The sequence below is a fragment of the Giraffa tippelskirchi genome, chromosome 3 (genome assembly GCF_054371585.1).
Source record: "Giraffa tippelskirchi isolate mGirTip1 chromosome 3, T2T-mGirTip1v1.2.pri, whole genome shotgun sequence".
NCBI classification, from domain to species: domain Eukaryota; kingdom Metazoa; phylum Chordata; class Mammalia; order Artiodactyla; family Giraffidae; genus Giraffa; species Giraffa tippelskirchi.
In genome coordinates this window covers 126,517,318-126,524,851 of record NC_137277.1, presented here as the reverse complement: position 1 = coordinate 126,524,851, position 7,534 = coordinate 126,517,318, and the positions used below count along the sequence as shown (strand labels likewise).

The 7,534-nt window shown below is 43.8% G+C and overlaps 1 pseudogene; it reads right to left on the bottom strand.

Annotated features, from left to right (window-relative positions):
* Nucleotides 1-2,828: 2,828 nt before the first annotated feature.
* Nucleotides 2,829-3,869, bottom strand: LOC145542597 (protein O-mannose kinase pseudogene; annotated as a pseudogene).
* Nucleotides 3,870-7,534: the final 3,665 nt, after the last annotated feature.

Sequence of the window (7,534 nt, the reverse complement as noted above, 5' to 3'; positions counted from 1 at the left end):
TGGTACAATTAGAAGACAAAAGAAATAAAGTGACTCTCCATTTTTGAGAACTTGTGCTAAGGTTTTTTTCACATGGGTCTCCTCATTTTTATCCTACAAGAACAAGACAGTGTTCTTTACTAGTTAACAGATGAGAAAGCCGTTGCTTACTGACCGAGTATATAGCCAGGGGTCATGCCACTAGCGATCAGGGGAGTCCACTGCAACTGAAGTCAATTTGATGCCAAAGCTCTTTGTCCTCTATGTGGAGAGATAAGAGGGCCAAAAACTGCATTCCTCAGCAATACAGAGGATGCTAGGGAGGCTGAAATCCAAAGGGTTCCATGTATTAGTAAGGTAAGACTTACATAAATCCAGTTCTAAACCTCTGAGCACTTTAGCCAGAGCCAACTTTGTGAAAGGCAAAGCAAACCTTCCCCAGTCATGGCTTGTGGAAAACTTGCAACCTTTCCTACCAAATAAACAGTGGAGGTGGAAGCAGGTAAACATAGCTGGATACACATACACACAAACACACACACAGAGGCAGAACCTGGTTTTAAAAATCCCCCATTGGCAATCTGTTCCTTTCTTCTTTTTACACTTATATTATGTTTTCCTCACAGCAAAAATCATAGAGGACTAGTTCAGTAATTAAAATAAAAACCATAATCTCATCACACAAAGGCAAATATTCACTTCGAGTCTTTTTCTGTGATATTTTTTTTTCCAGGTTTATTGAGATATAATTCACAAACCACAAAATTTCCCCCTTTGATACAATTCAGTGGTATTTATTATACGCAGAGTTGTGCAACCATCACCATTATCATTTCTGGAAATTTTCATCACCCCTAAAGAAACCCTGTACCCATTAGCAAGCACCCCCCATTCTTCAACTCCAAGCCCCTGCCAGCCCCTGTAAAACCACTAATTTATTTTCTATTTCTGTGAGTTTGTCAATTCTGGACATTTCCTACAAATGGAATCATATGGCATGTGGTCTTTTGTGATGGCCACTTTCACTTAGTATGTTCATCCATGTTGGAGCATGCATAAGTGCTATACTCCTTTCATGGCTGAATGTTACCTCTTTGTATGGATGGACCACATTTTCTTCTATCTATTCACCAGTAGATGGACATTTGGGTTATCTTTGTCTTTTGTCTATTATGAATAATGTTGCTATGAATATTTGTGTCCAACTTCTTTTAAGGACATGTTTTCAATTCTCATTGGCAAATATTGGGGGGTGGAACTGCTGGATCATGGTAACTCTATTTTTTACCTTTTTAGGACAGTCAGACTGTTTCCCAAAGCAGCTGGAACATTTTACATTCCTACCAGCAACGTATGATGGTTCCAATTCTCTGCATCCTCACTGACATTCGTTATTGTCCATCCTTTTGATTACAGCCATCCTAGTGGGTTCTGGCAGCATGTTTATAAAAAAGAGCAGCAGTTAATATACCCTGGGCAAGTGTATTCTTTGACCAACTGTAGGACTCACAGGACCCGATCACCATGGGAGAGAGAACAAGGATAATACTGATCGTATTCCCTGTCTACTGCCTGGACTGCCTGCCTGACAGGTAAGGACACTGGTTCTCAAAATGCGGTTCCCAGACTGGCAGCACTGGGTGTATCACCAGGGAACCAGTGAGAAATGCAAAGACTCCACCCAGACACTGAGTCTGAGACTGCCGGGTGGGGTGGGGCCAGCTCTCTGTAATTCTGGTGACCAGGAGGCTTGTGCATAGCGTTTCTGCCCCCAATGCCAGCTTTAACCCCTTACTAATAATGATGAATATGCACCACATCCTTCCTCCCTGCAAACGAGGATGACAGGGACCAAGGAAAGAGCTTTCTGAAGGATTCAATCAAGCAACTCAAGTGGGAGGGCTCTGCGCCTTCCAGTAATGAGTGAGTGACAGACATTGTTGGTGTAAAATGTTCACAATAATTAATGTTGAACACAGAATAAATATCCAGCTGGAAGGTAAAGAGGAATTTCACAAGCACCATTCAAGGCAGTAGTAACAGAGATGTGATTTCCATCATAACGCAATATTTTAAACGTTCCTTATTCACTCAAGGTTTCAGAAAGCATGCTAGCTTGCTGAGGCGTGGATGACACAGACCTGTCCCTGAGCAGCCACCTGAAACACAGTGATGTCTCCTCTGTACCGTGAAGTACACTGCAGATACTCACCTGACAAAGGGAGAAATACCGCTTGTGTCTTCCACACACTGCCACTTAAAAACCCCTCTATACACATTGCTTACAAGCTTACAGATTTAGCTGTTAGAAACACCTCTTTGTAGCTCCATTTTTGTTACTTCCTTCAGATACTGGTCAGACTCACTGCTTCTCTCCACCTTTGCTTGCAGCCAGGTTCACGTCAAGCCCATGTGCTCTTGCTTAGCAACGCCCCTCAAGCGGTCAGGAGAGGAAGAACCCGGAGCAGAGCCACTAACAGGTTACATCAGGGCAAAACCGGTGCAACTCTTCCAGCCGTTCCCTGATTCCCACCCCTCAACGGCCATACTCGGAGAGGGCAATGGCAACCCACTCCAGTACTCTTGCCTGGAGGATCCCATGGATGGAGAAGCCTCATGGGCTGCAGTCCATGGGGTTGCAAAGAGTCGAACACGACTGAGCGACTTCACTTTCACTTTTCACTTTCATGCATTGCAGAAGGAAATGGCAACCCACTCCAGTGTTCTTGCCTGGAGAATCCCAGGGACGGGGGAGCCTGATGGGCTGCCAGCTATGGGGCCACACAGAGTCGGACACGACTGAAGCGACTTAGCAGCAGCAGCAGCAGCAACGACCGTAGTACTGGCTTTTACAGCATCTCTCTTGTCTGAGATGTCGAGGTGTCTCTGGGTAGATTCAGAACCTTCTGGTAAATGTCCAGGACATTCTGAACAGTGGATTTCTCTGCAGGCTCCTGGCTCTTACATGCCTTGTGAATATCAAACAAGTGGAATCTGACCATGTCGCTCCTTTCCACGTGCCCCAGAAGGAAACTGGAGACGTCTGGAATCTTCCAGATGTTGCTCTTCTTGTCATAGATGGGCATGAGATCGTCCTAGAAGGTCGTCCTCTCCGAAGGGCCACAGCTGCTCTGGGGCCACGAAGTCCCCACGGAGCTCCTGGTGACCAAGGTCTAGCTGTGGTTCACCAGGGGCAAGGTGTCCAGGTCGTTGAGGACGATGCTGAAGTTGGCGGTCAGCAGGTACTAGGACAGTGTCTTGGACAGGTCGCTGGAGTCGCACATGACCAGCATGCCCAGGGGGCAGGAAGTCAAGGATGGCCACGTCGCCCAGGGCCATCTGCAGCCTGTACTGCCGCAGGCTGCAGTACTTGGAGAGATTCAGCGTTGCCTCCAGGTTGCCCAGGGAGCCTAAGGGGTGGTACTCGGTAAGGATGATGTTATCTTTCTCGCAGTAGCCCAGTAGCATGACCACGTGCTTGCTCTATGGTGCCTGCAGAATCCGCATCCCGTGCAGGAAGTCATCTCTCACCTCCAGCCTGGTGAACCTCGACAGGGCCACCTTGCGTTCCTTCCACTCGAACAGAAACACTTTTTTCTCCGCTCCTTCCCTGACACGCTTCAGCTGCCTCACGTCTGTCTTCAGCTGCTCCGAGGACAGCCGCGGCGAGCAGCTGGTCATATGCCCCAAGCTGAAGTGGCCGGGGGGCTGGGGGCGGGGGTGGGCAGTGGCCAGGGTCCTCCGCGGAGCGCCGGGGCCAGATGAAGAGCTGGTCGAGGCAGAGGTAGAGGAGGACGTTCATGAGGGCCATGGAGAGCAGCAGCCCCGCTGCCGGGGGCATGTCCCTGGGCTGGGGGCTCCTTCCTGCCCTCCTGGAGCCTCGTGTCCATGGCGCTGTGCTCTGCCAGCTCCTTCCAGGAGGGCATTCCTTCCCGCTCAGGTTTCTGGCCAGATTCCCGGGTCCGTCAAGGTTCTGGCTGGCCCCGCATACTGGTTTGAAAGCACTCTTCCTCAAGATTGCAGGCCCACATCTTTCCAGCCCTCTCCCTCCGGGCGTCTCACAGGACTCCTGTGGACTTGACAATGACATTCACCACTCTGGCCTCACAGTCTCCTGAGCTTCTTCCACCAATGCCTGATTCTTAGAAGGTGACCTGGGCTTCTGCAACACTTTCCCAAGAGCTCTACCACTGCTTTGTCTTTACCAATCCATTTCCCACAGCAAACAGGATCTCTTTTCTTTCCTGCGGACCCCTCCCCTAGCCCGGCGGCTGCCTCCTTCTCTCCTGTGATATTTTAAATAGCTTTCATCTTACTGTACTATTTCCTGTTGTTTGCTTAACACATGATATAAGCATTTTCTTGCCATTAAAATTCTACAAGTTTAAAATATTTATAATTTTATATTAAAAAGTGGAAACATCTTGTAAATGTAATTTTAATATGTAGTAACATAACATCATGTGCATGTCATTTACTTAATTCCCTATATGTGAGTATTTTAAATTGTTTTCATTTTTTCTGATTGTAAATGACAAAGATTAATTCTTTTGACTTAAAGTTTAGAGTTCTGCAATTACTCAAATGCCTTAGGAAGGCTGGAATATAAAATCTGACGATCTATCTGTATACTGGGAGAAGGAATTTGCCATGCGTTTTCTTGAAAGTACATTTAATAAATAGTATTGGTTGAACCAGGAGGGTGTGGAGTGCCTGGTAGCTCCAGGTGGGCCCCCCACTGAGGGAGTGGGTGTCATCGAAGAGAGAGGATGGGCCAGCAACCCCACCCCCCCAGTGCTGACCACCTGACTGCACCCTCACACAAACCACTGAGCAGAACACAAGTGATACAACGCCCCAGACAGCCAGAAATCTTAAACATGGCCAGGGAGTAGAAGGATAATTCTAAGTTTTAGAAGAGGTGACTATTAGATTCCTGTATATTAAAAAAAAATACAGTGGTTGGGAGAAACTGTCGCTCAGTCTCCATTAGAAGTCATATCATCCACCAGAGAAGGTATTCTCCAAATGGGCAAACAACTCCTTTCAGAAGGTTCCGAGTTCTAATTTGAAACATTCTTGATGGACATATTCACCTCTTAAAGACCTAGAGGAGCCGCAGTATTTAAAAAACCGAAGGGAATTCCCTGGTGGTCCGATGGTGAAGACTCCATGCTCTCACTGACGAGGACCCAGGTTCGATTCCTGGTCAGGGAATTAAAATTCCATAAGCTACACAGCAGGGCCAAGGGCAAAAAGAAGAAAAAAAAAAAAGATTGGGGTTAATTTGTGACTGAGAGGGTTTGTTATTTTCAGAAGCAAATTTTTGAGGACAGCCCACAGCATTTTCTGAAGATGGGATTAAGAATAGATTACACATTCATTCACACATACACACACACACAGGATAGATTGCACAATACAATTTTATGTCTGGTTTTAGAAGTGGGGAAGCAGGTGGAAGCAGAGGCAGAGACAAGGGGAAAGATGCCCTTTCACAGAACTGTAGTATAACCAAGTGTTTGTGACCCTCTCAGGTTATGTGCCTTTTCTTTTAAACTCCAATGTAATTAAATCAAAGTCAGCAATAATAAAATATCATAAATAATTTTAGTGTATAATATATGCTGACAAATGTTATTAAGGAGATGGCTGTAATAGACAGGGAAATATTTAGTATGACTTCATCTGAAAGTTACATTGCTAAGAAAACTCAGTAATGAGTTTTACTTTAATTATTCCAATGAAATGACTTCTCTATAAATGATTTTAAAATCATGGCGAGTAGTACTTAAAGAATTTCCAAAAGGCTTTTAGGGAGGACTTGTTAACTTGATCAAGTTTATACAAAATATTCCAGGTTTAAAATAAATATATGTACATAGAATTCTTACTATGACTGATGCATTGTTCACTGGTAACCTTTTAAAATAGGCTTACCAAACTTCCAAAGACTTTTTATTCTGTTTAGTTCTAACTAGGTGATAACCATCTGTCTTGGAATTTCCATGAGAGTTCTAATTATTACATATATTCCATGTCATTGTCCTTCCAAACCATCGAATTGGCCTAGATATGTCAATACAATGGTGTCAAAACTCCTCTTATTAGATGTTTCTCTACTCTTGAAAATGACACAAAAATCATTTGACAGACTATATTTGATTTTTTATTTGAAAATATTATCACTCCATCATTTTTATGAAAAAAGCTGAATTGATGGTATCTGCCTTTAAAAATATGTTCCACATTCTATCACTCAAAGCTTAGGCTTCCACTTCTATTGTGTACTTTAATATTCAAAAAGATAAAAATATATTATTCATTGACAATGTGCAGTAGGCAGGTAATGAGTTAGAAATGCTTGGAATTATCATTACCTACAAAACAGCCATCATTATCACAATAACATTACTAAAAAACTTATTATGTACAGTTCCTATCCTAAATGATTTAGCTGCTATGCCTACATCACTGTGCTTTTGAAGACAAAGTATAGTATTGTATGTGAGATACATACAATATCTGTTCATTCACTCTTGCGTGTAATCATTTTATGAATATTTGTTGAGTATCTTCTTTCTGCCAGGTCTTGCATGATGTACTAAATATATAATGAGAACAAAACAGCCACAATCTCTATGAACAGGTAACAGGGACAGAATGAGGGGATGAAATAGATGATTAAATAGTTAATCCCACTGGAGGATTGTAAGTAGAAAAAATACGGGAGACCTGTAAGTTAATGAATACTTGAGAAAGTAGGTCCGCTTAACCACAAAACCAAACAGTCTTGCTTAGCAACAAAACCATGCAACAGAAGCACAGGACATGCCCCCAAACAATAAAACAATGGTGGCATGAGACCCACAACCTGCCCAGTGAACTCAGTAAGTTAATGATCCCTAGGACATGCTCCCTGCACACATTAAAAATAATCATTTGTGGACCTAGTTTGACCATGCAGAGACAAGAAAACTCCCCTGCACAACCTGGAAAAGGACCTAATGATGAAAACATGGTGTCTACTCAAGAAAGTCAAAAGGAGATCTTCTCCCCCCCCCCAACTTTTCCTTTGACTATAAAATCACAGCTCATATGTTCTGGGGGGATGGCATTCCTCACCTGTCCACTTATAAACCTCAGAAGCATCCTATTCTAATAAATCACTTCTTATCTACTACTTTGCTCCTGCTGAATTCTTCTCTGCACTGAGGCATAAAGGACTATGGTACCAAAGCTCTTCAGAGCCCCTCTGAAATGACAACAGTTGGTTTCACAGAGAACTTACAGGTGGTCAGAGATGACACTGATGCTGAAACATGAACAATACAAGAGAATGAGCCAAGCAGAGAGAAAGTACAGGGACAAGGGAGAAGAGAGAACAGCATATAGAAAGATCCTGAGCCAAGGAAGTGCTTGACAATAGTCAAGGACTTTCAGCACATGTGATGAAGTAACATGAGTTTGCGGATAGTGGCCTGGGGATGGAAAGGGCCAGATTAAATAAGGTCAAAGGTATTATGCAACAGCTTGGTTTTAGCTTAAGGTGATA